The sequence below is a fragment of the Mandrillus leucophaeus genome, unplaced genomic scaffold (assembly GCF_000951045.1).
Source record: "Mandrillus leucophaeus isolate KB7577 unplaced genomic scaffold, Mleu.le_1.0 Scaffold254, whole genome shotgun sequence".
Lineage (NCBI taxonomy): Eukaryota > Metazoa > Chordata > Mammalia > Primates > Cercopithecidae > Mandrillus > Mandrillus leucophaeus.
Window position 1 is genome coordinate 1,911,303 of NW_012102632.1, and position 9,723 is coordinate 1,921,025.

Below are 9,723 nucleotides of genomic sequence, written 5' to 3' on the forward strand. Positions count from 1 at the left end.
TTTGAGGTGGAGTCTTGCTTTGTCACACAGGCTGGAGTGCAGTGGCACAATCTCGGCTCACTGCAACCTCCGCCTCCCAGGTTCAAGTGATTCTCCTGCCACAGCTTCCCCAGTAGCTGGGGTTACAGGTAGGTACCCGCCACCATGCCCAGCTAATTTTTGTATTTCTAGTAGAGATGGGGTTTCACCATGTTGGCCAGGCTGGTCACGAACTCCTGATTTCAGGTGATCCACCCGCCTCAGCCTCCCAAAGTGCTAGGATTACAGGTGGGAGCCACCACACCTGGCTGAAAATCCTTTTTAACTTTCAATAAAGGCTGGATTTTGCAAAATAGCTTCTTGTTTCTCTACATTTTTTAAGTAATTTATGTAACACTTTATTAATAATCAACTTGTTTGTTTTAGGCCCGGGGCGTCCAATCTTTTGGTTTCCCTGGGCCACATTGGAAGAATTGTTTTGGGCCATACATAAAACACATAACACTAACGATAGCTAATGAGCTAAAAAAGAATTGAAAAAATCCCTCATAATGTTTTAAGAATGTTTGTAAATTTGTGTTGGGCCACATTCGAAGCTGTCCTGGGCCACATGCATTCAGGTTGGACAAGCTTGCTGGAGGTTCTTTCCCCTGTCCCCTAGCGGCACCATATATGGAGGCTATTCCTGCTGCCTGAATAGAGGGTGGGCAGGGAAGGATGGAATAATGAGAATGGAATATCTATAGTTTAATTTTGAAGCATTACCATATCACATAATTAAGTGGAAATGAGGAATTTTGTGCATTTTGCTTTTCCCTCTATTGAGTAATTTTTCTATCATAAATTCTCAGGTCAGGGTGAATGGGTCAGTGGGTATACATGTAGGCCTGAGTGGCTTATAATCTACTCTAGTACTAAATGAAGGTCAGAAACTTGCAATGGCCTCATGGGACCAATGAATGCTGCATTGCTGAGATCAATAATGACCACTTAGTGGAGAAAGAACAGCACACGCAGGTCTCATTTTTTATTCTTAGGACAATTGTACAATGCCGCAGCCTCATTCTTCAAGGCTAAGCCCAGCTTGGGTGAGCACCTAAATCAGAGGCCTTTATTTATTTATTTATTTAGGGTTTTTTTTTGTTTTGTTTTGTTTTTAGGTAGAGTCTTGCTCTGTTGCCCAGGCTGGGGTGCAGTGGCTCGATCTCGGCTCACTACAACCTCTGCCTGCTGAGTTCAAGCGATTTTCATGCCACAGTCTCCCAAGTAGCTGGGATAACAGGTGTGTGCCACCAAGCCTGGTTAATTTTTTTTTTTTTTTTTTTTTTTTTTAGTAGAGACAGGGTTTTGTTATGTTAGCCAGGCTGGTCTCGAACTCCTGACGTCAAGTGATCTGCCCGCCTCGGCTTCCCAAAGTGCTGGGATTACAGGCATGAGCCACCGCGCCGGGTCTGGAGTCTTCAGATGTGTGCGGTAATCCTTGAACACCCTGAACAACTGCTTACACATTAAGAAGTGGAAGGCCTACCTTAGCAGCTCATGCTTGTAATCCCAGCACTTTAGGAAGATGAGGTGGAAGGACTGCTTGAAGCCAGGAGTAGGAGACCAGTCAGGGCAACAAAGTTGGGCTCCATCTTTACAAAAAGATAAAAGAATTAACCGGGCCTGGTGGTGCACACCTGTAGTCCCAGCTACCCAGGAAGCTGAGGCGGGAGGATTGCTTGAGTCCAGGAGCATGAGGCTGCAGTAAGCTATGCTTGCACCACTGCAATCCAGCCTGGGTGACAGAGAGATGCTGTCTCTAAAAAAAAGTGGCCAAGTGAGCCTGCCCAGCTACCAGACTGCCAGCTGTCTGCTCACTGCTGTGACCTCTTTACCTCCACCTGAAGGCTCAGCTCGGTTTCTGCGCCATCAGGTCAACTTCTGTCTTGTTCTGCCCATGAAGCCTGTGTCTAAAACCTAGGCATCACCTTGTGATCTAGGGCAGCAATCAAGGTCATAACTGCTTCATGATGTCTGGGTCCTCATTGGAATAACCTTCAGGAGACTAGCCCTCGCATAAAGGGCCCCGGCTCCTGCCTCTGCCTTTCCACTGGACTTGTACTTGTCGGGTTCCCAGTGACACATTAGCTCCAAAGCCAAAGGACACTTTCAGACTGGAAATTACTTTTCAGCTGTGTCATCTTGTCATTTGACATTGTTGATGCTACTTCCACAATACATGTCTGTGAACAAAATTATGGTTTCCTTTTGGCTGAAAGTAAGTTCACATCACCATGGCCAGAGGATACAAAGGAAAGAAAGAGGAAGTTGGAAGAGTGCTTTTTTTTTTTTTTTTTTTCTCTTTTCTGCCCGGGGGTCTTCAAATGTCGTTTCAATGATAATTTCAATTTTTTTTTTTTTTTTTTTTTAGATAGAGTGTCTCTCTGGTGTCTCTCCGTCACCCAGGCTAAGGTGCAATTTCTTGGCTTCTTTGATTTCTTTGACTACACCAATGTAAATTTTTTGGCTGTGTAAGGTGTTGTAAAGGAGGTGAAGGAGAGAGAAGGATGAATGGAACTTCTCTGTACATTTCCTTGCAACCTCCTATAAATCTATAATTATTTCAAAATAATTTTTTAAAAATAAGGCTTCAGTACAGTGTAAATGCAGTTTATTTATAAATTACAAAATACTCTTCCCACTGGGCATGGTGGCTCATGCCTATAATCCCGGCACTTTGGGAGGCCAAGATGGGCGGATCACCTGAGGTCCGGAGTTCAAGACCAGCCTGCCCAACATGGTGAAACTCTACCTCTACTAAAAATACAAAATTTAGCCGGAAGTGGTGGCAGGCACCTGTAATTCCAGCTACTTGGGAGGCTGAGGCAGGAGAATCACTTGAACCCGGACGGCAGAGGCTGCAGTGAACTGAGATCGTGCTACTGCACTCCAACCTGGGTGACAGAGCAAGAGTCTATTTCAAAAAAAAAAAAAAAAAAATCCAACAAAATCAAAGTTACATTTGGAAATTAAGACTTACAAATTAAGTTGAATTTGGAAATTAAGGACCCGCTTGTTCCTGTGTTTTTTGTGATACATCACCGATATGTACAGGCCAGGGAGATGCATGCAGTAGTACCTTCAATGGGCAAATCCAGCATTGCCTTTTGATTGATTTCCTCACCTTCAATCAATCTACAAACACGCATTAATCAGCTGGTTGTGATGGCTCATGCCTTTAATCCCAAAACTTTGGGAGGCCGAGATGGGCAGATCACTTGAGGCCAGGAGTTCGAGACCAGCCTGGCTAACATGGTGAAACCCCATCTCTACCAAAAATACAAAAATTAGCTGAGGTGTGATGTCACATGCCTGTAATCTTAGCTGCTTGGGAGACTGAGGCACAAGAATCTCTTGAACTTGGGAGGTGGAGGTTGCAATGAGCCAAGATTGTGCCGCTGTACTCCAGCCTGCGCAACAGAGTGAGACCCTGTCACAGAAAAAAAAAACCGCATTAATCACTTTTCCACCCAGGAAGTTTGTCCATTCTAAGGCATTTCTAGACCGTAATCTTGTCCTTTTAACAAATAGATTCCAGGCAGAAGTAAGAATGCAATACATTTTAATGCAAAACCAAAGCAAAAAAAAAAAAAAAAAGGAACAAACCCCCTAATCTCTGTCGTCACTGAACCTATTAGCCTTAAGCTGTGTGGATTCATATTTTTGAGAACACTGGGTCTTTCCTTGTTTCTTTCACATAGGCCTTGTTCTTTTCTTGCCTCAGGATTGCTGAACAAGAAGAGTGGCGGTGTTGGTTTTAGTGATTTATGACTACTGCTTATATCCTGCCAGATTTCTTCATTGCCCCATTTCCTTAATTAAGTCATAATTCCTGCCTTTGCTTTGTCTCTTTTCCTTTTGCTTCCACAAACAACAGACCCGGGGGGTAGCCTTTCTGGAGACTGTCTTCCCTCCCACCTCCCATTTCCCAGTGAATCATATTCTAATCACAGAGATCAGTGCAACTGGCCCTCAGCATCCCGAAAGCCTCCCTCTCCACTTGAGGTCCTGGCTGCTTCCCTCACCTAGGCTGAGGCATCCCCCTGAGCCTGCCATGAGGGTTGAGGACACCTGTCCTGAGCCTCCTGTGAGCCCTGCATCTTCCAGACCTGTGCAGTGGTGGGGTGGGGTGGCGGCAGATGAGAGTGCCCGAAAGGAGGTTCCTAGAGAATGGCCCTGAACCTCCCACTTCATTATTGTCCTTTGGAGGTTTAAATATCATAGGCTAAGTTTTCTTTAAGCCATTCCCTCTCTGGCACTGGGGATGACCAGCTGTTTGTTGTCTCTCCCAGGTCGGCCAATTTTGCTTCCTGTCCATGTATTGTTCCAGCTCATGCAACTGTCATCTCTGCTCATTCAAAAGCTTCATCGGGAATTGACATGTACTTTTCCTTGGCCCCCACTTCTGTATCAAGGATGCTTGTAGCTGCTCTTTGCACTCCTGGGTACTTGGTTGGGGCCTCCTTACTTCTGAGACAGAGCACCTGGATTTCTGTCCATCTCCGTGGAAGACTTCTCAGCTGGAACCCTCCCTCACTCCTTGTCTGTGAGGTGGATTGAATGATGTCTGCCCTTCACCCAAATATGTCCAAGTTCTAACCCCTGGTACCCGTGAATGTGACCTTATTTGGAAAATAACTTTTGCAAATGTAATTAACATCTCAACGTGAGATCATCCCAGATTTAGGATGGGCCCTAAGTGCAATGGCTGGTGTCCTGATAGAGACAAGAGAAGAGAGCATGAGACAGAAACACAGGGAAAGGTAGAGGCAGGGGCTGAAGATGTGCAGCTGCAGGCCAAGGGATGCTTAGGCTTGCTGGCAGCCTCCAGATTCCGGGAAGAGGCATGGAGCCTCCAGAAGGAACCAACCTTGCCAAGACCTTGATTTCAAGCTTTTGATCTCTAGAACTGTGAGATAATTTTTGTTCTGTGAAGTCACTCACTTTGTAGCAATTTGTTGTGGCAGCCTGAGGAAATGAAGATGCAGGTGTATTAGGGTTCTCTAGAGGGACAGGATTGATAGGTTAGATGTATACATAAAGGGAGTTTATTAAGGAGTACTGACTCACACAATCACAAGGTGAGGTCCCACAGTAGGCCACCTACAAGCTGAGGAGCAAGGAAGCCAGACTGAGTCCCCAAACCTCAAAAGTAGGGAAGCCGACAGTGCAGCCTTCAGTCTGCGGCTGAAGGTCCAAGACCCCCTTGCAAACCACTGGTATTAGTCCAAGAGTTCAAAAGCTGAAGAAGTTGGAGCCCGATGTTCAAGAGCAGGAAACATTCAGCACGGGAGGAAGATGGAGGCCAGAAGGCTAACCCAGTCTAGTCCTTCCACGTTCTTCTGCCTGCTTTTATTCTGGCCATGCTGGCAGCTGATTAGATGGTGCCTACCCGAATTGAGGGCAAATTTGCCTTTCCCAGTCCACTGACTCAACTGTTAATCTCCTTTGGCAACACCTTCACTGACACACCCAGGAACAATACTTTGCCTCCTTCAATCCAATTAAGTTGACACTTGATATTAACCATCACACCAGGCATTTTCTGAAATGGTCTCCTGACTGGGGGCACCAGCAGCAGGCTAAGCATTGGAAGCTATACTCTTGGGGTGGCACTCTAGGGTCTCTGCCCAGATTTCCCTTTCTCTGCTGAAGGAGCCAGCTTTGGGTTTCAGCCACTCCCTCCTTCTCAGGGTCCTTAGAGGGTCTGATGAGGCTGCCGGGAGTCTTATGTTGGCTTTCCTCAGGGGAGAAGCAATGTTGCTGTCTTCAGAAAGTTCGGCCTCAAAGACTCAGGATTCCTTTTAATGGGTAAATCACCAGGTTGGATTCACTTTCAGTTTATGGTGTGGACTTGAGCAGAGCACATGCACTCGACCTGGCCAGGCTTTTCTGGGTCAGCGTGGAAGGGTCATTCTCCACAGGCCTGGTGAGTAGAATTTGATAGAGAGGGCTCCTCAGCTTCTCGCAGGATCTTTGTGAGTCTGATTCCTGGCTGTGCTCCTGCAGAAAGTCCAGGCTGAGAGGAGCTTTTCTCTCTTACTAAGGATTCTGGGAAACAAAATAAAATTCTTCAGAACATCTGGATCTCCTTTCCTTGTCTGAGAAGGTGGTCTCCATTACTACTGAAATCTCCTTCAGACTTCTGTGGCCTTACAAAATCCTATTAGCTTCCTCCTCTCCAGGGCTCTGCCTTCCCAGGCAACAAATATTGGCATCCTGGGTAGGGTCACCAAATGTCCTAGTTTTCCTGGGACTGAAGCATTTCCTGGAATGTGCTACATTGACTGCTAAGACTGGGAAAGTCTAAGTATTAATAAATAGGGATGGGTTGCTCTCTCTAGTCCTTGAAAAAATTCATCTTTGAGGACAAAATCCTGTTCACATCTATAGTATGAAACATTACTAAAATATTATTTTGACTGAAAAGTAAAACTTAATTTCTTTGTATTTATAACATTGTTTTTTGCTTTGTTTTGGTTTTGTTTGTTTGTTTGAGACAGAGTCTTGCTCTGTCGCCCAGGCTGGAGTGCAGTGGCGTGATCTCGGCTCACTGCAACCTCCACCTCCTGGGTTCAAGCGATTCTCCTGCCTCAGCCTCCTGAATAGCTGGGATTACAGGCACGCGCCACCACACCCCTCTAATTTTTGTATTTCTAGTAAAGGAGGGTTTTTGCTATATTGGTCAGGCTGGTCTGGAATGCCTGACCTCAGGTGCTGCCCGCCTCGGCCTCCCACAGTGCTGGGATTACAGGCATGAGCCACCGCACCCAGCCTCTATCTATAGTTTTTAAAGGCACATATGTTTGTGTTTTTTTCTTTTTTTTTTCTTTTTTTTTCTGAGAGAGTAATTTACACAGCAGTAAAAAAGTTCTTACTTTTTCTGCAGCTGCAGTTTAGTGATTGTTACAATAGCCCTGCCTGAGGCTGAGTTCTTCAGAGGTGGAATCTGAGAAAAATTGGGTAAAGGTGATTTATTTAAGGAATTCCCAGGAAAAACTGGGAGGGATGGGGAAATTCCATCTGCCACTACCTCCATCCCACAATTGCACAGAACATGCGATACATAAGGAGGCTCAGCTCTCTCCAAACCCCAGGGAAGGCTCAGGGAGACATCTCACTCCAGGAAGTGAGATTGAAAAGAAAGAAGACAAGGCAAATAAAGTTTCCACAGAGGGTAACTGTATCTCAATCCCACAGGGATACTCTGGAGAAAATATGTTACAACTTAGAGATGCCCCCATCCAGGAGCAAGGAAGCTGGGGTATTGATGCCCCTGAACCCAGCAGTCATTAGTAATAAACTATTCTTTGTGGGATGTAAAATCCTAGGCACCCCTGGCTCTGCATGCTTTGGCAAAGTAGGATCCAATAGCTTGAGGACAGTCTTTCAAAAAAGGGATATGGATCCTTGTGCCTGAGCATGAAAGCAGAGAGCAGGTGTGGATGAAAATAGGCAGAGGGTCCCATGGCCTGCTGGTAGTGCCTTATGTCTCTCCAGGAGAAGAGCAGAGTCCTGGGGACCTCTGTGGCCTGCTCAACAAGGCTATGCTCTCTCAACCTTCCCTGTGTCCTTAACCTCCTCATTAACGTCCAAGGAGGCCCAGGTCCCTTGGATCCTGGATCTGTGGCATCTACAGAATCCTTGGGCCCGACGCAGTGAGAAACCTGTGTTTCCATGTTGGTCCCGGCCATGAAGCCCGATCCCCTACCTCTCTTCCATTTTTTCTTTATCTACAGGCCATCTGCCTGAGACATGCCATGTTACCATCAGATCACCCCAGGCATCATGCAGCACCCACTTGTGTGACAGGAATCAGTACTTTACTCATTGCTTTTCAATTCTTCCCATCGTCATTCATTAGGAATCCTTTTAGAATCCGAGGATTCAGGTTAGATGAGATGCCACCTCTCTCTGACTACTCCTGCCAGCCTGTCCCCTTGAGGTCAGCCAATTTTTGTCACAATGAGATGCCAACTATGTCTCCATCCCAACTCTCTGCTTCCTTACCATAGACTTGAAACAGACCAAGAATGAAAATACAAGTTTGCATGCTCATAGCCAGCATACAGTGGGGGTTCTGAGACCTATCTGAAAATTTTTCTGAAGCTGCAATCAGTCTTTGTGAATTCATTATAGATAAAGACAATTGAGGAATGATGGTGTGACCCAGAGTAAGACAAATTCCTTGGAATTTATTGAACATTAATAGAGTGCCACGTACTGTACAGGGCATAAACCGATGAACAAAAAACCTGAAGTAGCCTTCACTGAACACTTCCTCAGCATCACACTCTAAATCATTTCTCTCTTCTTCTGTCCTATCTCCAGGGGAGCCAGCACATCTCTTTGTGCTAGCATCCAGGCTTGGACAACCTGATGACTAGGAAGAGAGCCTGCTGTTCTTGAATTGACTCTTCATTCTGCCCGTAGATAGTGAGTCTAGGATGACACCAAGCTTCCCGGCATCTTCTTAGCATCTGGGGTCCTGGTTCCTCACAGAGTTGGTAACTAGGCAGCTCTGTGTGCTCTTCCACAGGAAGCTCTCAAAACCATGCCTTTCCTAGGAGTAGGTGGGGTCTGAGGGATCACAAGGGTTTCCAGGGACCCCATGTAACATCATTCCTGACGTGGCTCTATTCCATGGGCCCACATGAAACTCAACCTGGCTGCAATGGAAACATGGCTGCCAGTTAAAGGCATGGAGATTCTGTGAGAAAAATGAGTGGGCACATCTGCACTCAACGAGCCTTGTGAATGAGAAATGCTCACACTCTGATAAATCACTGCGATGAAATGTTGTTTTCTGGCCTCATCAGCCCCAGGCCACGTTTCTTTATTCTTGGCATATATGTTTGACTCTGAGTAAAATGTGTTGAAAGAATTAGTAATTTGGAGGTTGTGGCTGTAGAACTAGAGGCAAGCTGCATTCCAGGCATTTTAATCTGGTGTCCTGCTGAGAGGCTGTACCCATTTCATGATTTATAGGGGTCTCGGACTTGGATTTGGGGGCCTGTTAAGTGATTTCTGCAAAAGCTGAGCCAACAAGTTGTGCGCCCAGTGGGTAGACTCCATCTTCGATGGGCCTCATCTGGGACCTCTTGCTTAAGTCATGCTAATCACAAACGCATGAGATACTCAGCCCTTCCCAGACTCTCCCTTCCCTCTTCTGTGTTGGTGCAGAATAGGTGACCTCTACCGAAATCCTTAGTACATTCCAGAACATCATATTGCTTGCCTCTCCCCTCAGGATGAGGCAGTCCTCATGAGTGGGGCCTGGATCTTCCCTGTGTAGCCTCAACCCCAGCACTGTTCATGGAGCTGGTGGTGGGGGCCACACAAATGCTTACTGAGAGAACGTGGTTGAGAGGATTTACAGGAGAAAGACACTCATGATTGTCAGGCTTCAACATGGTAACAGGGGGATAAGCTTATTTTTCTCAGTGGAAAAATAAGTTCTCTCTGGGAGTGGAGGCTGAGAGGGAAGTAAAGTCTAGGTGGCATCATGAGAATGAGTACTAGTTCTTCCAGTGGCTTTGTCCCACTCCCTGAATTCTGAGCAGACATGGTGCTTCCCTCACCCCTGCTCTTGACCTTCTCACCTCTCCCTACTCACTTTTCCCAATCATCAATAAGAGTGAATTGGGGCCAAATGGGGTGGCTCATGCCTGTAATCACAGTACTTTGGGAGGCCGAGGCAGA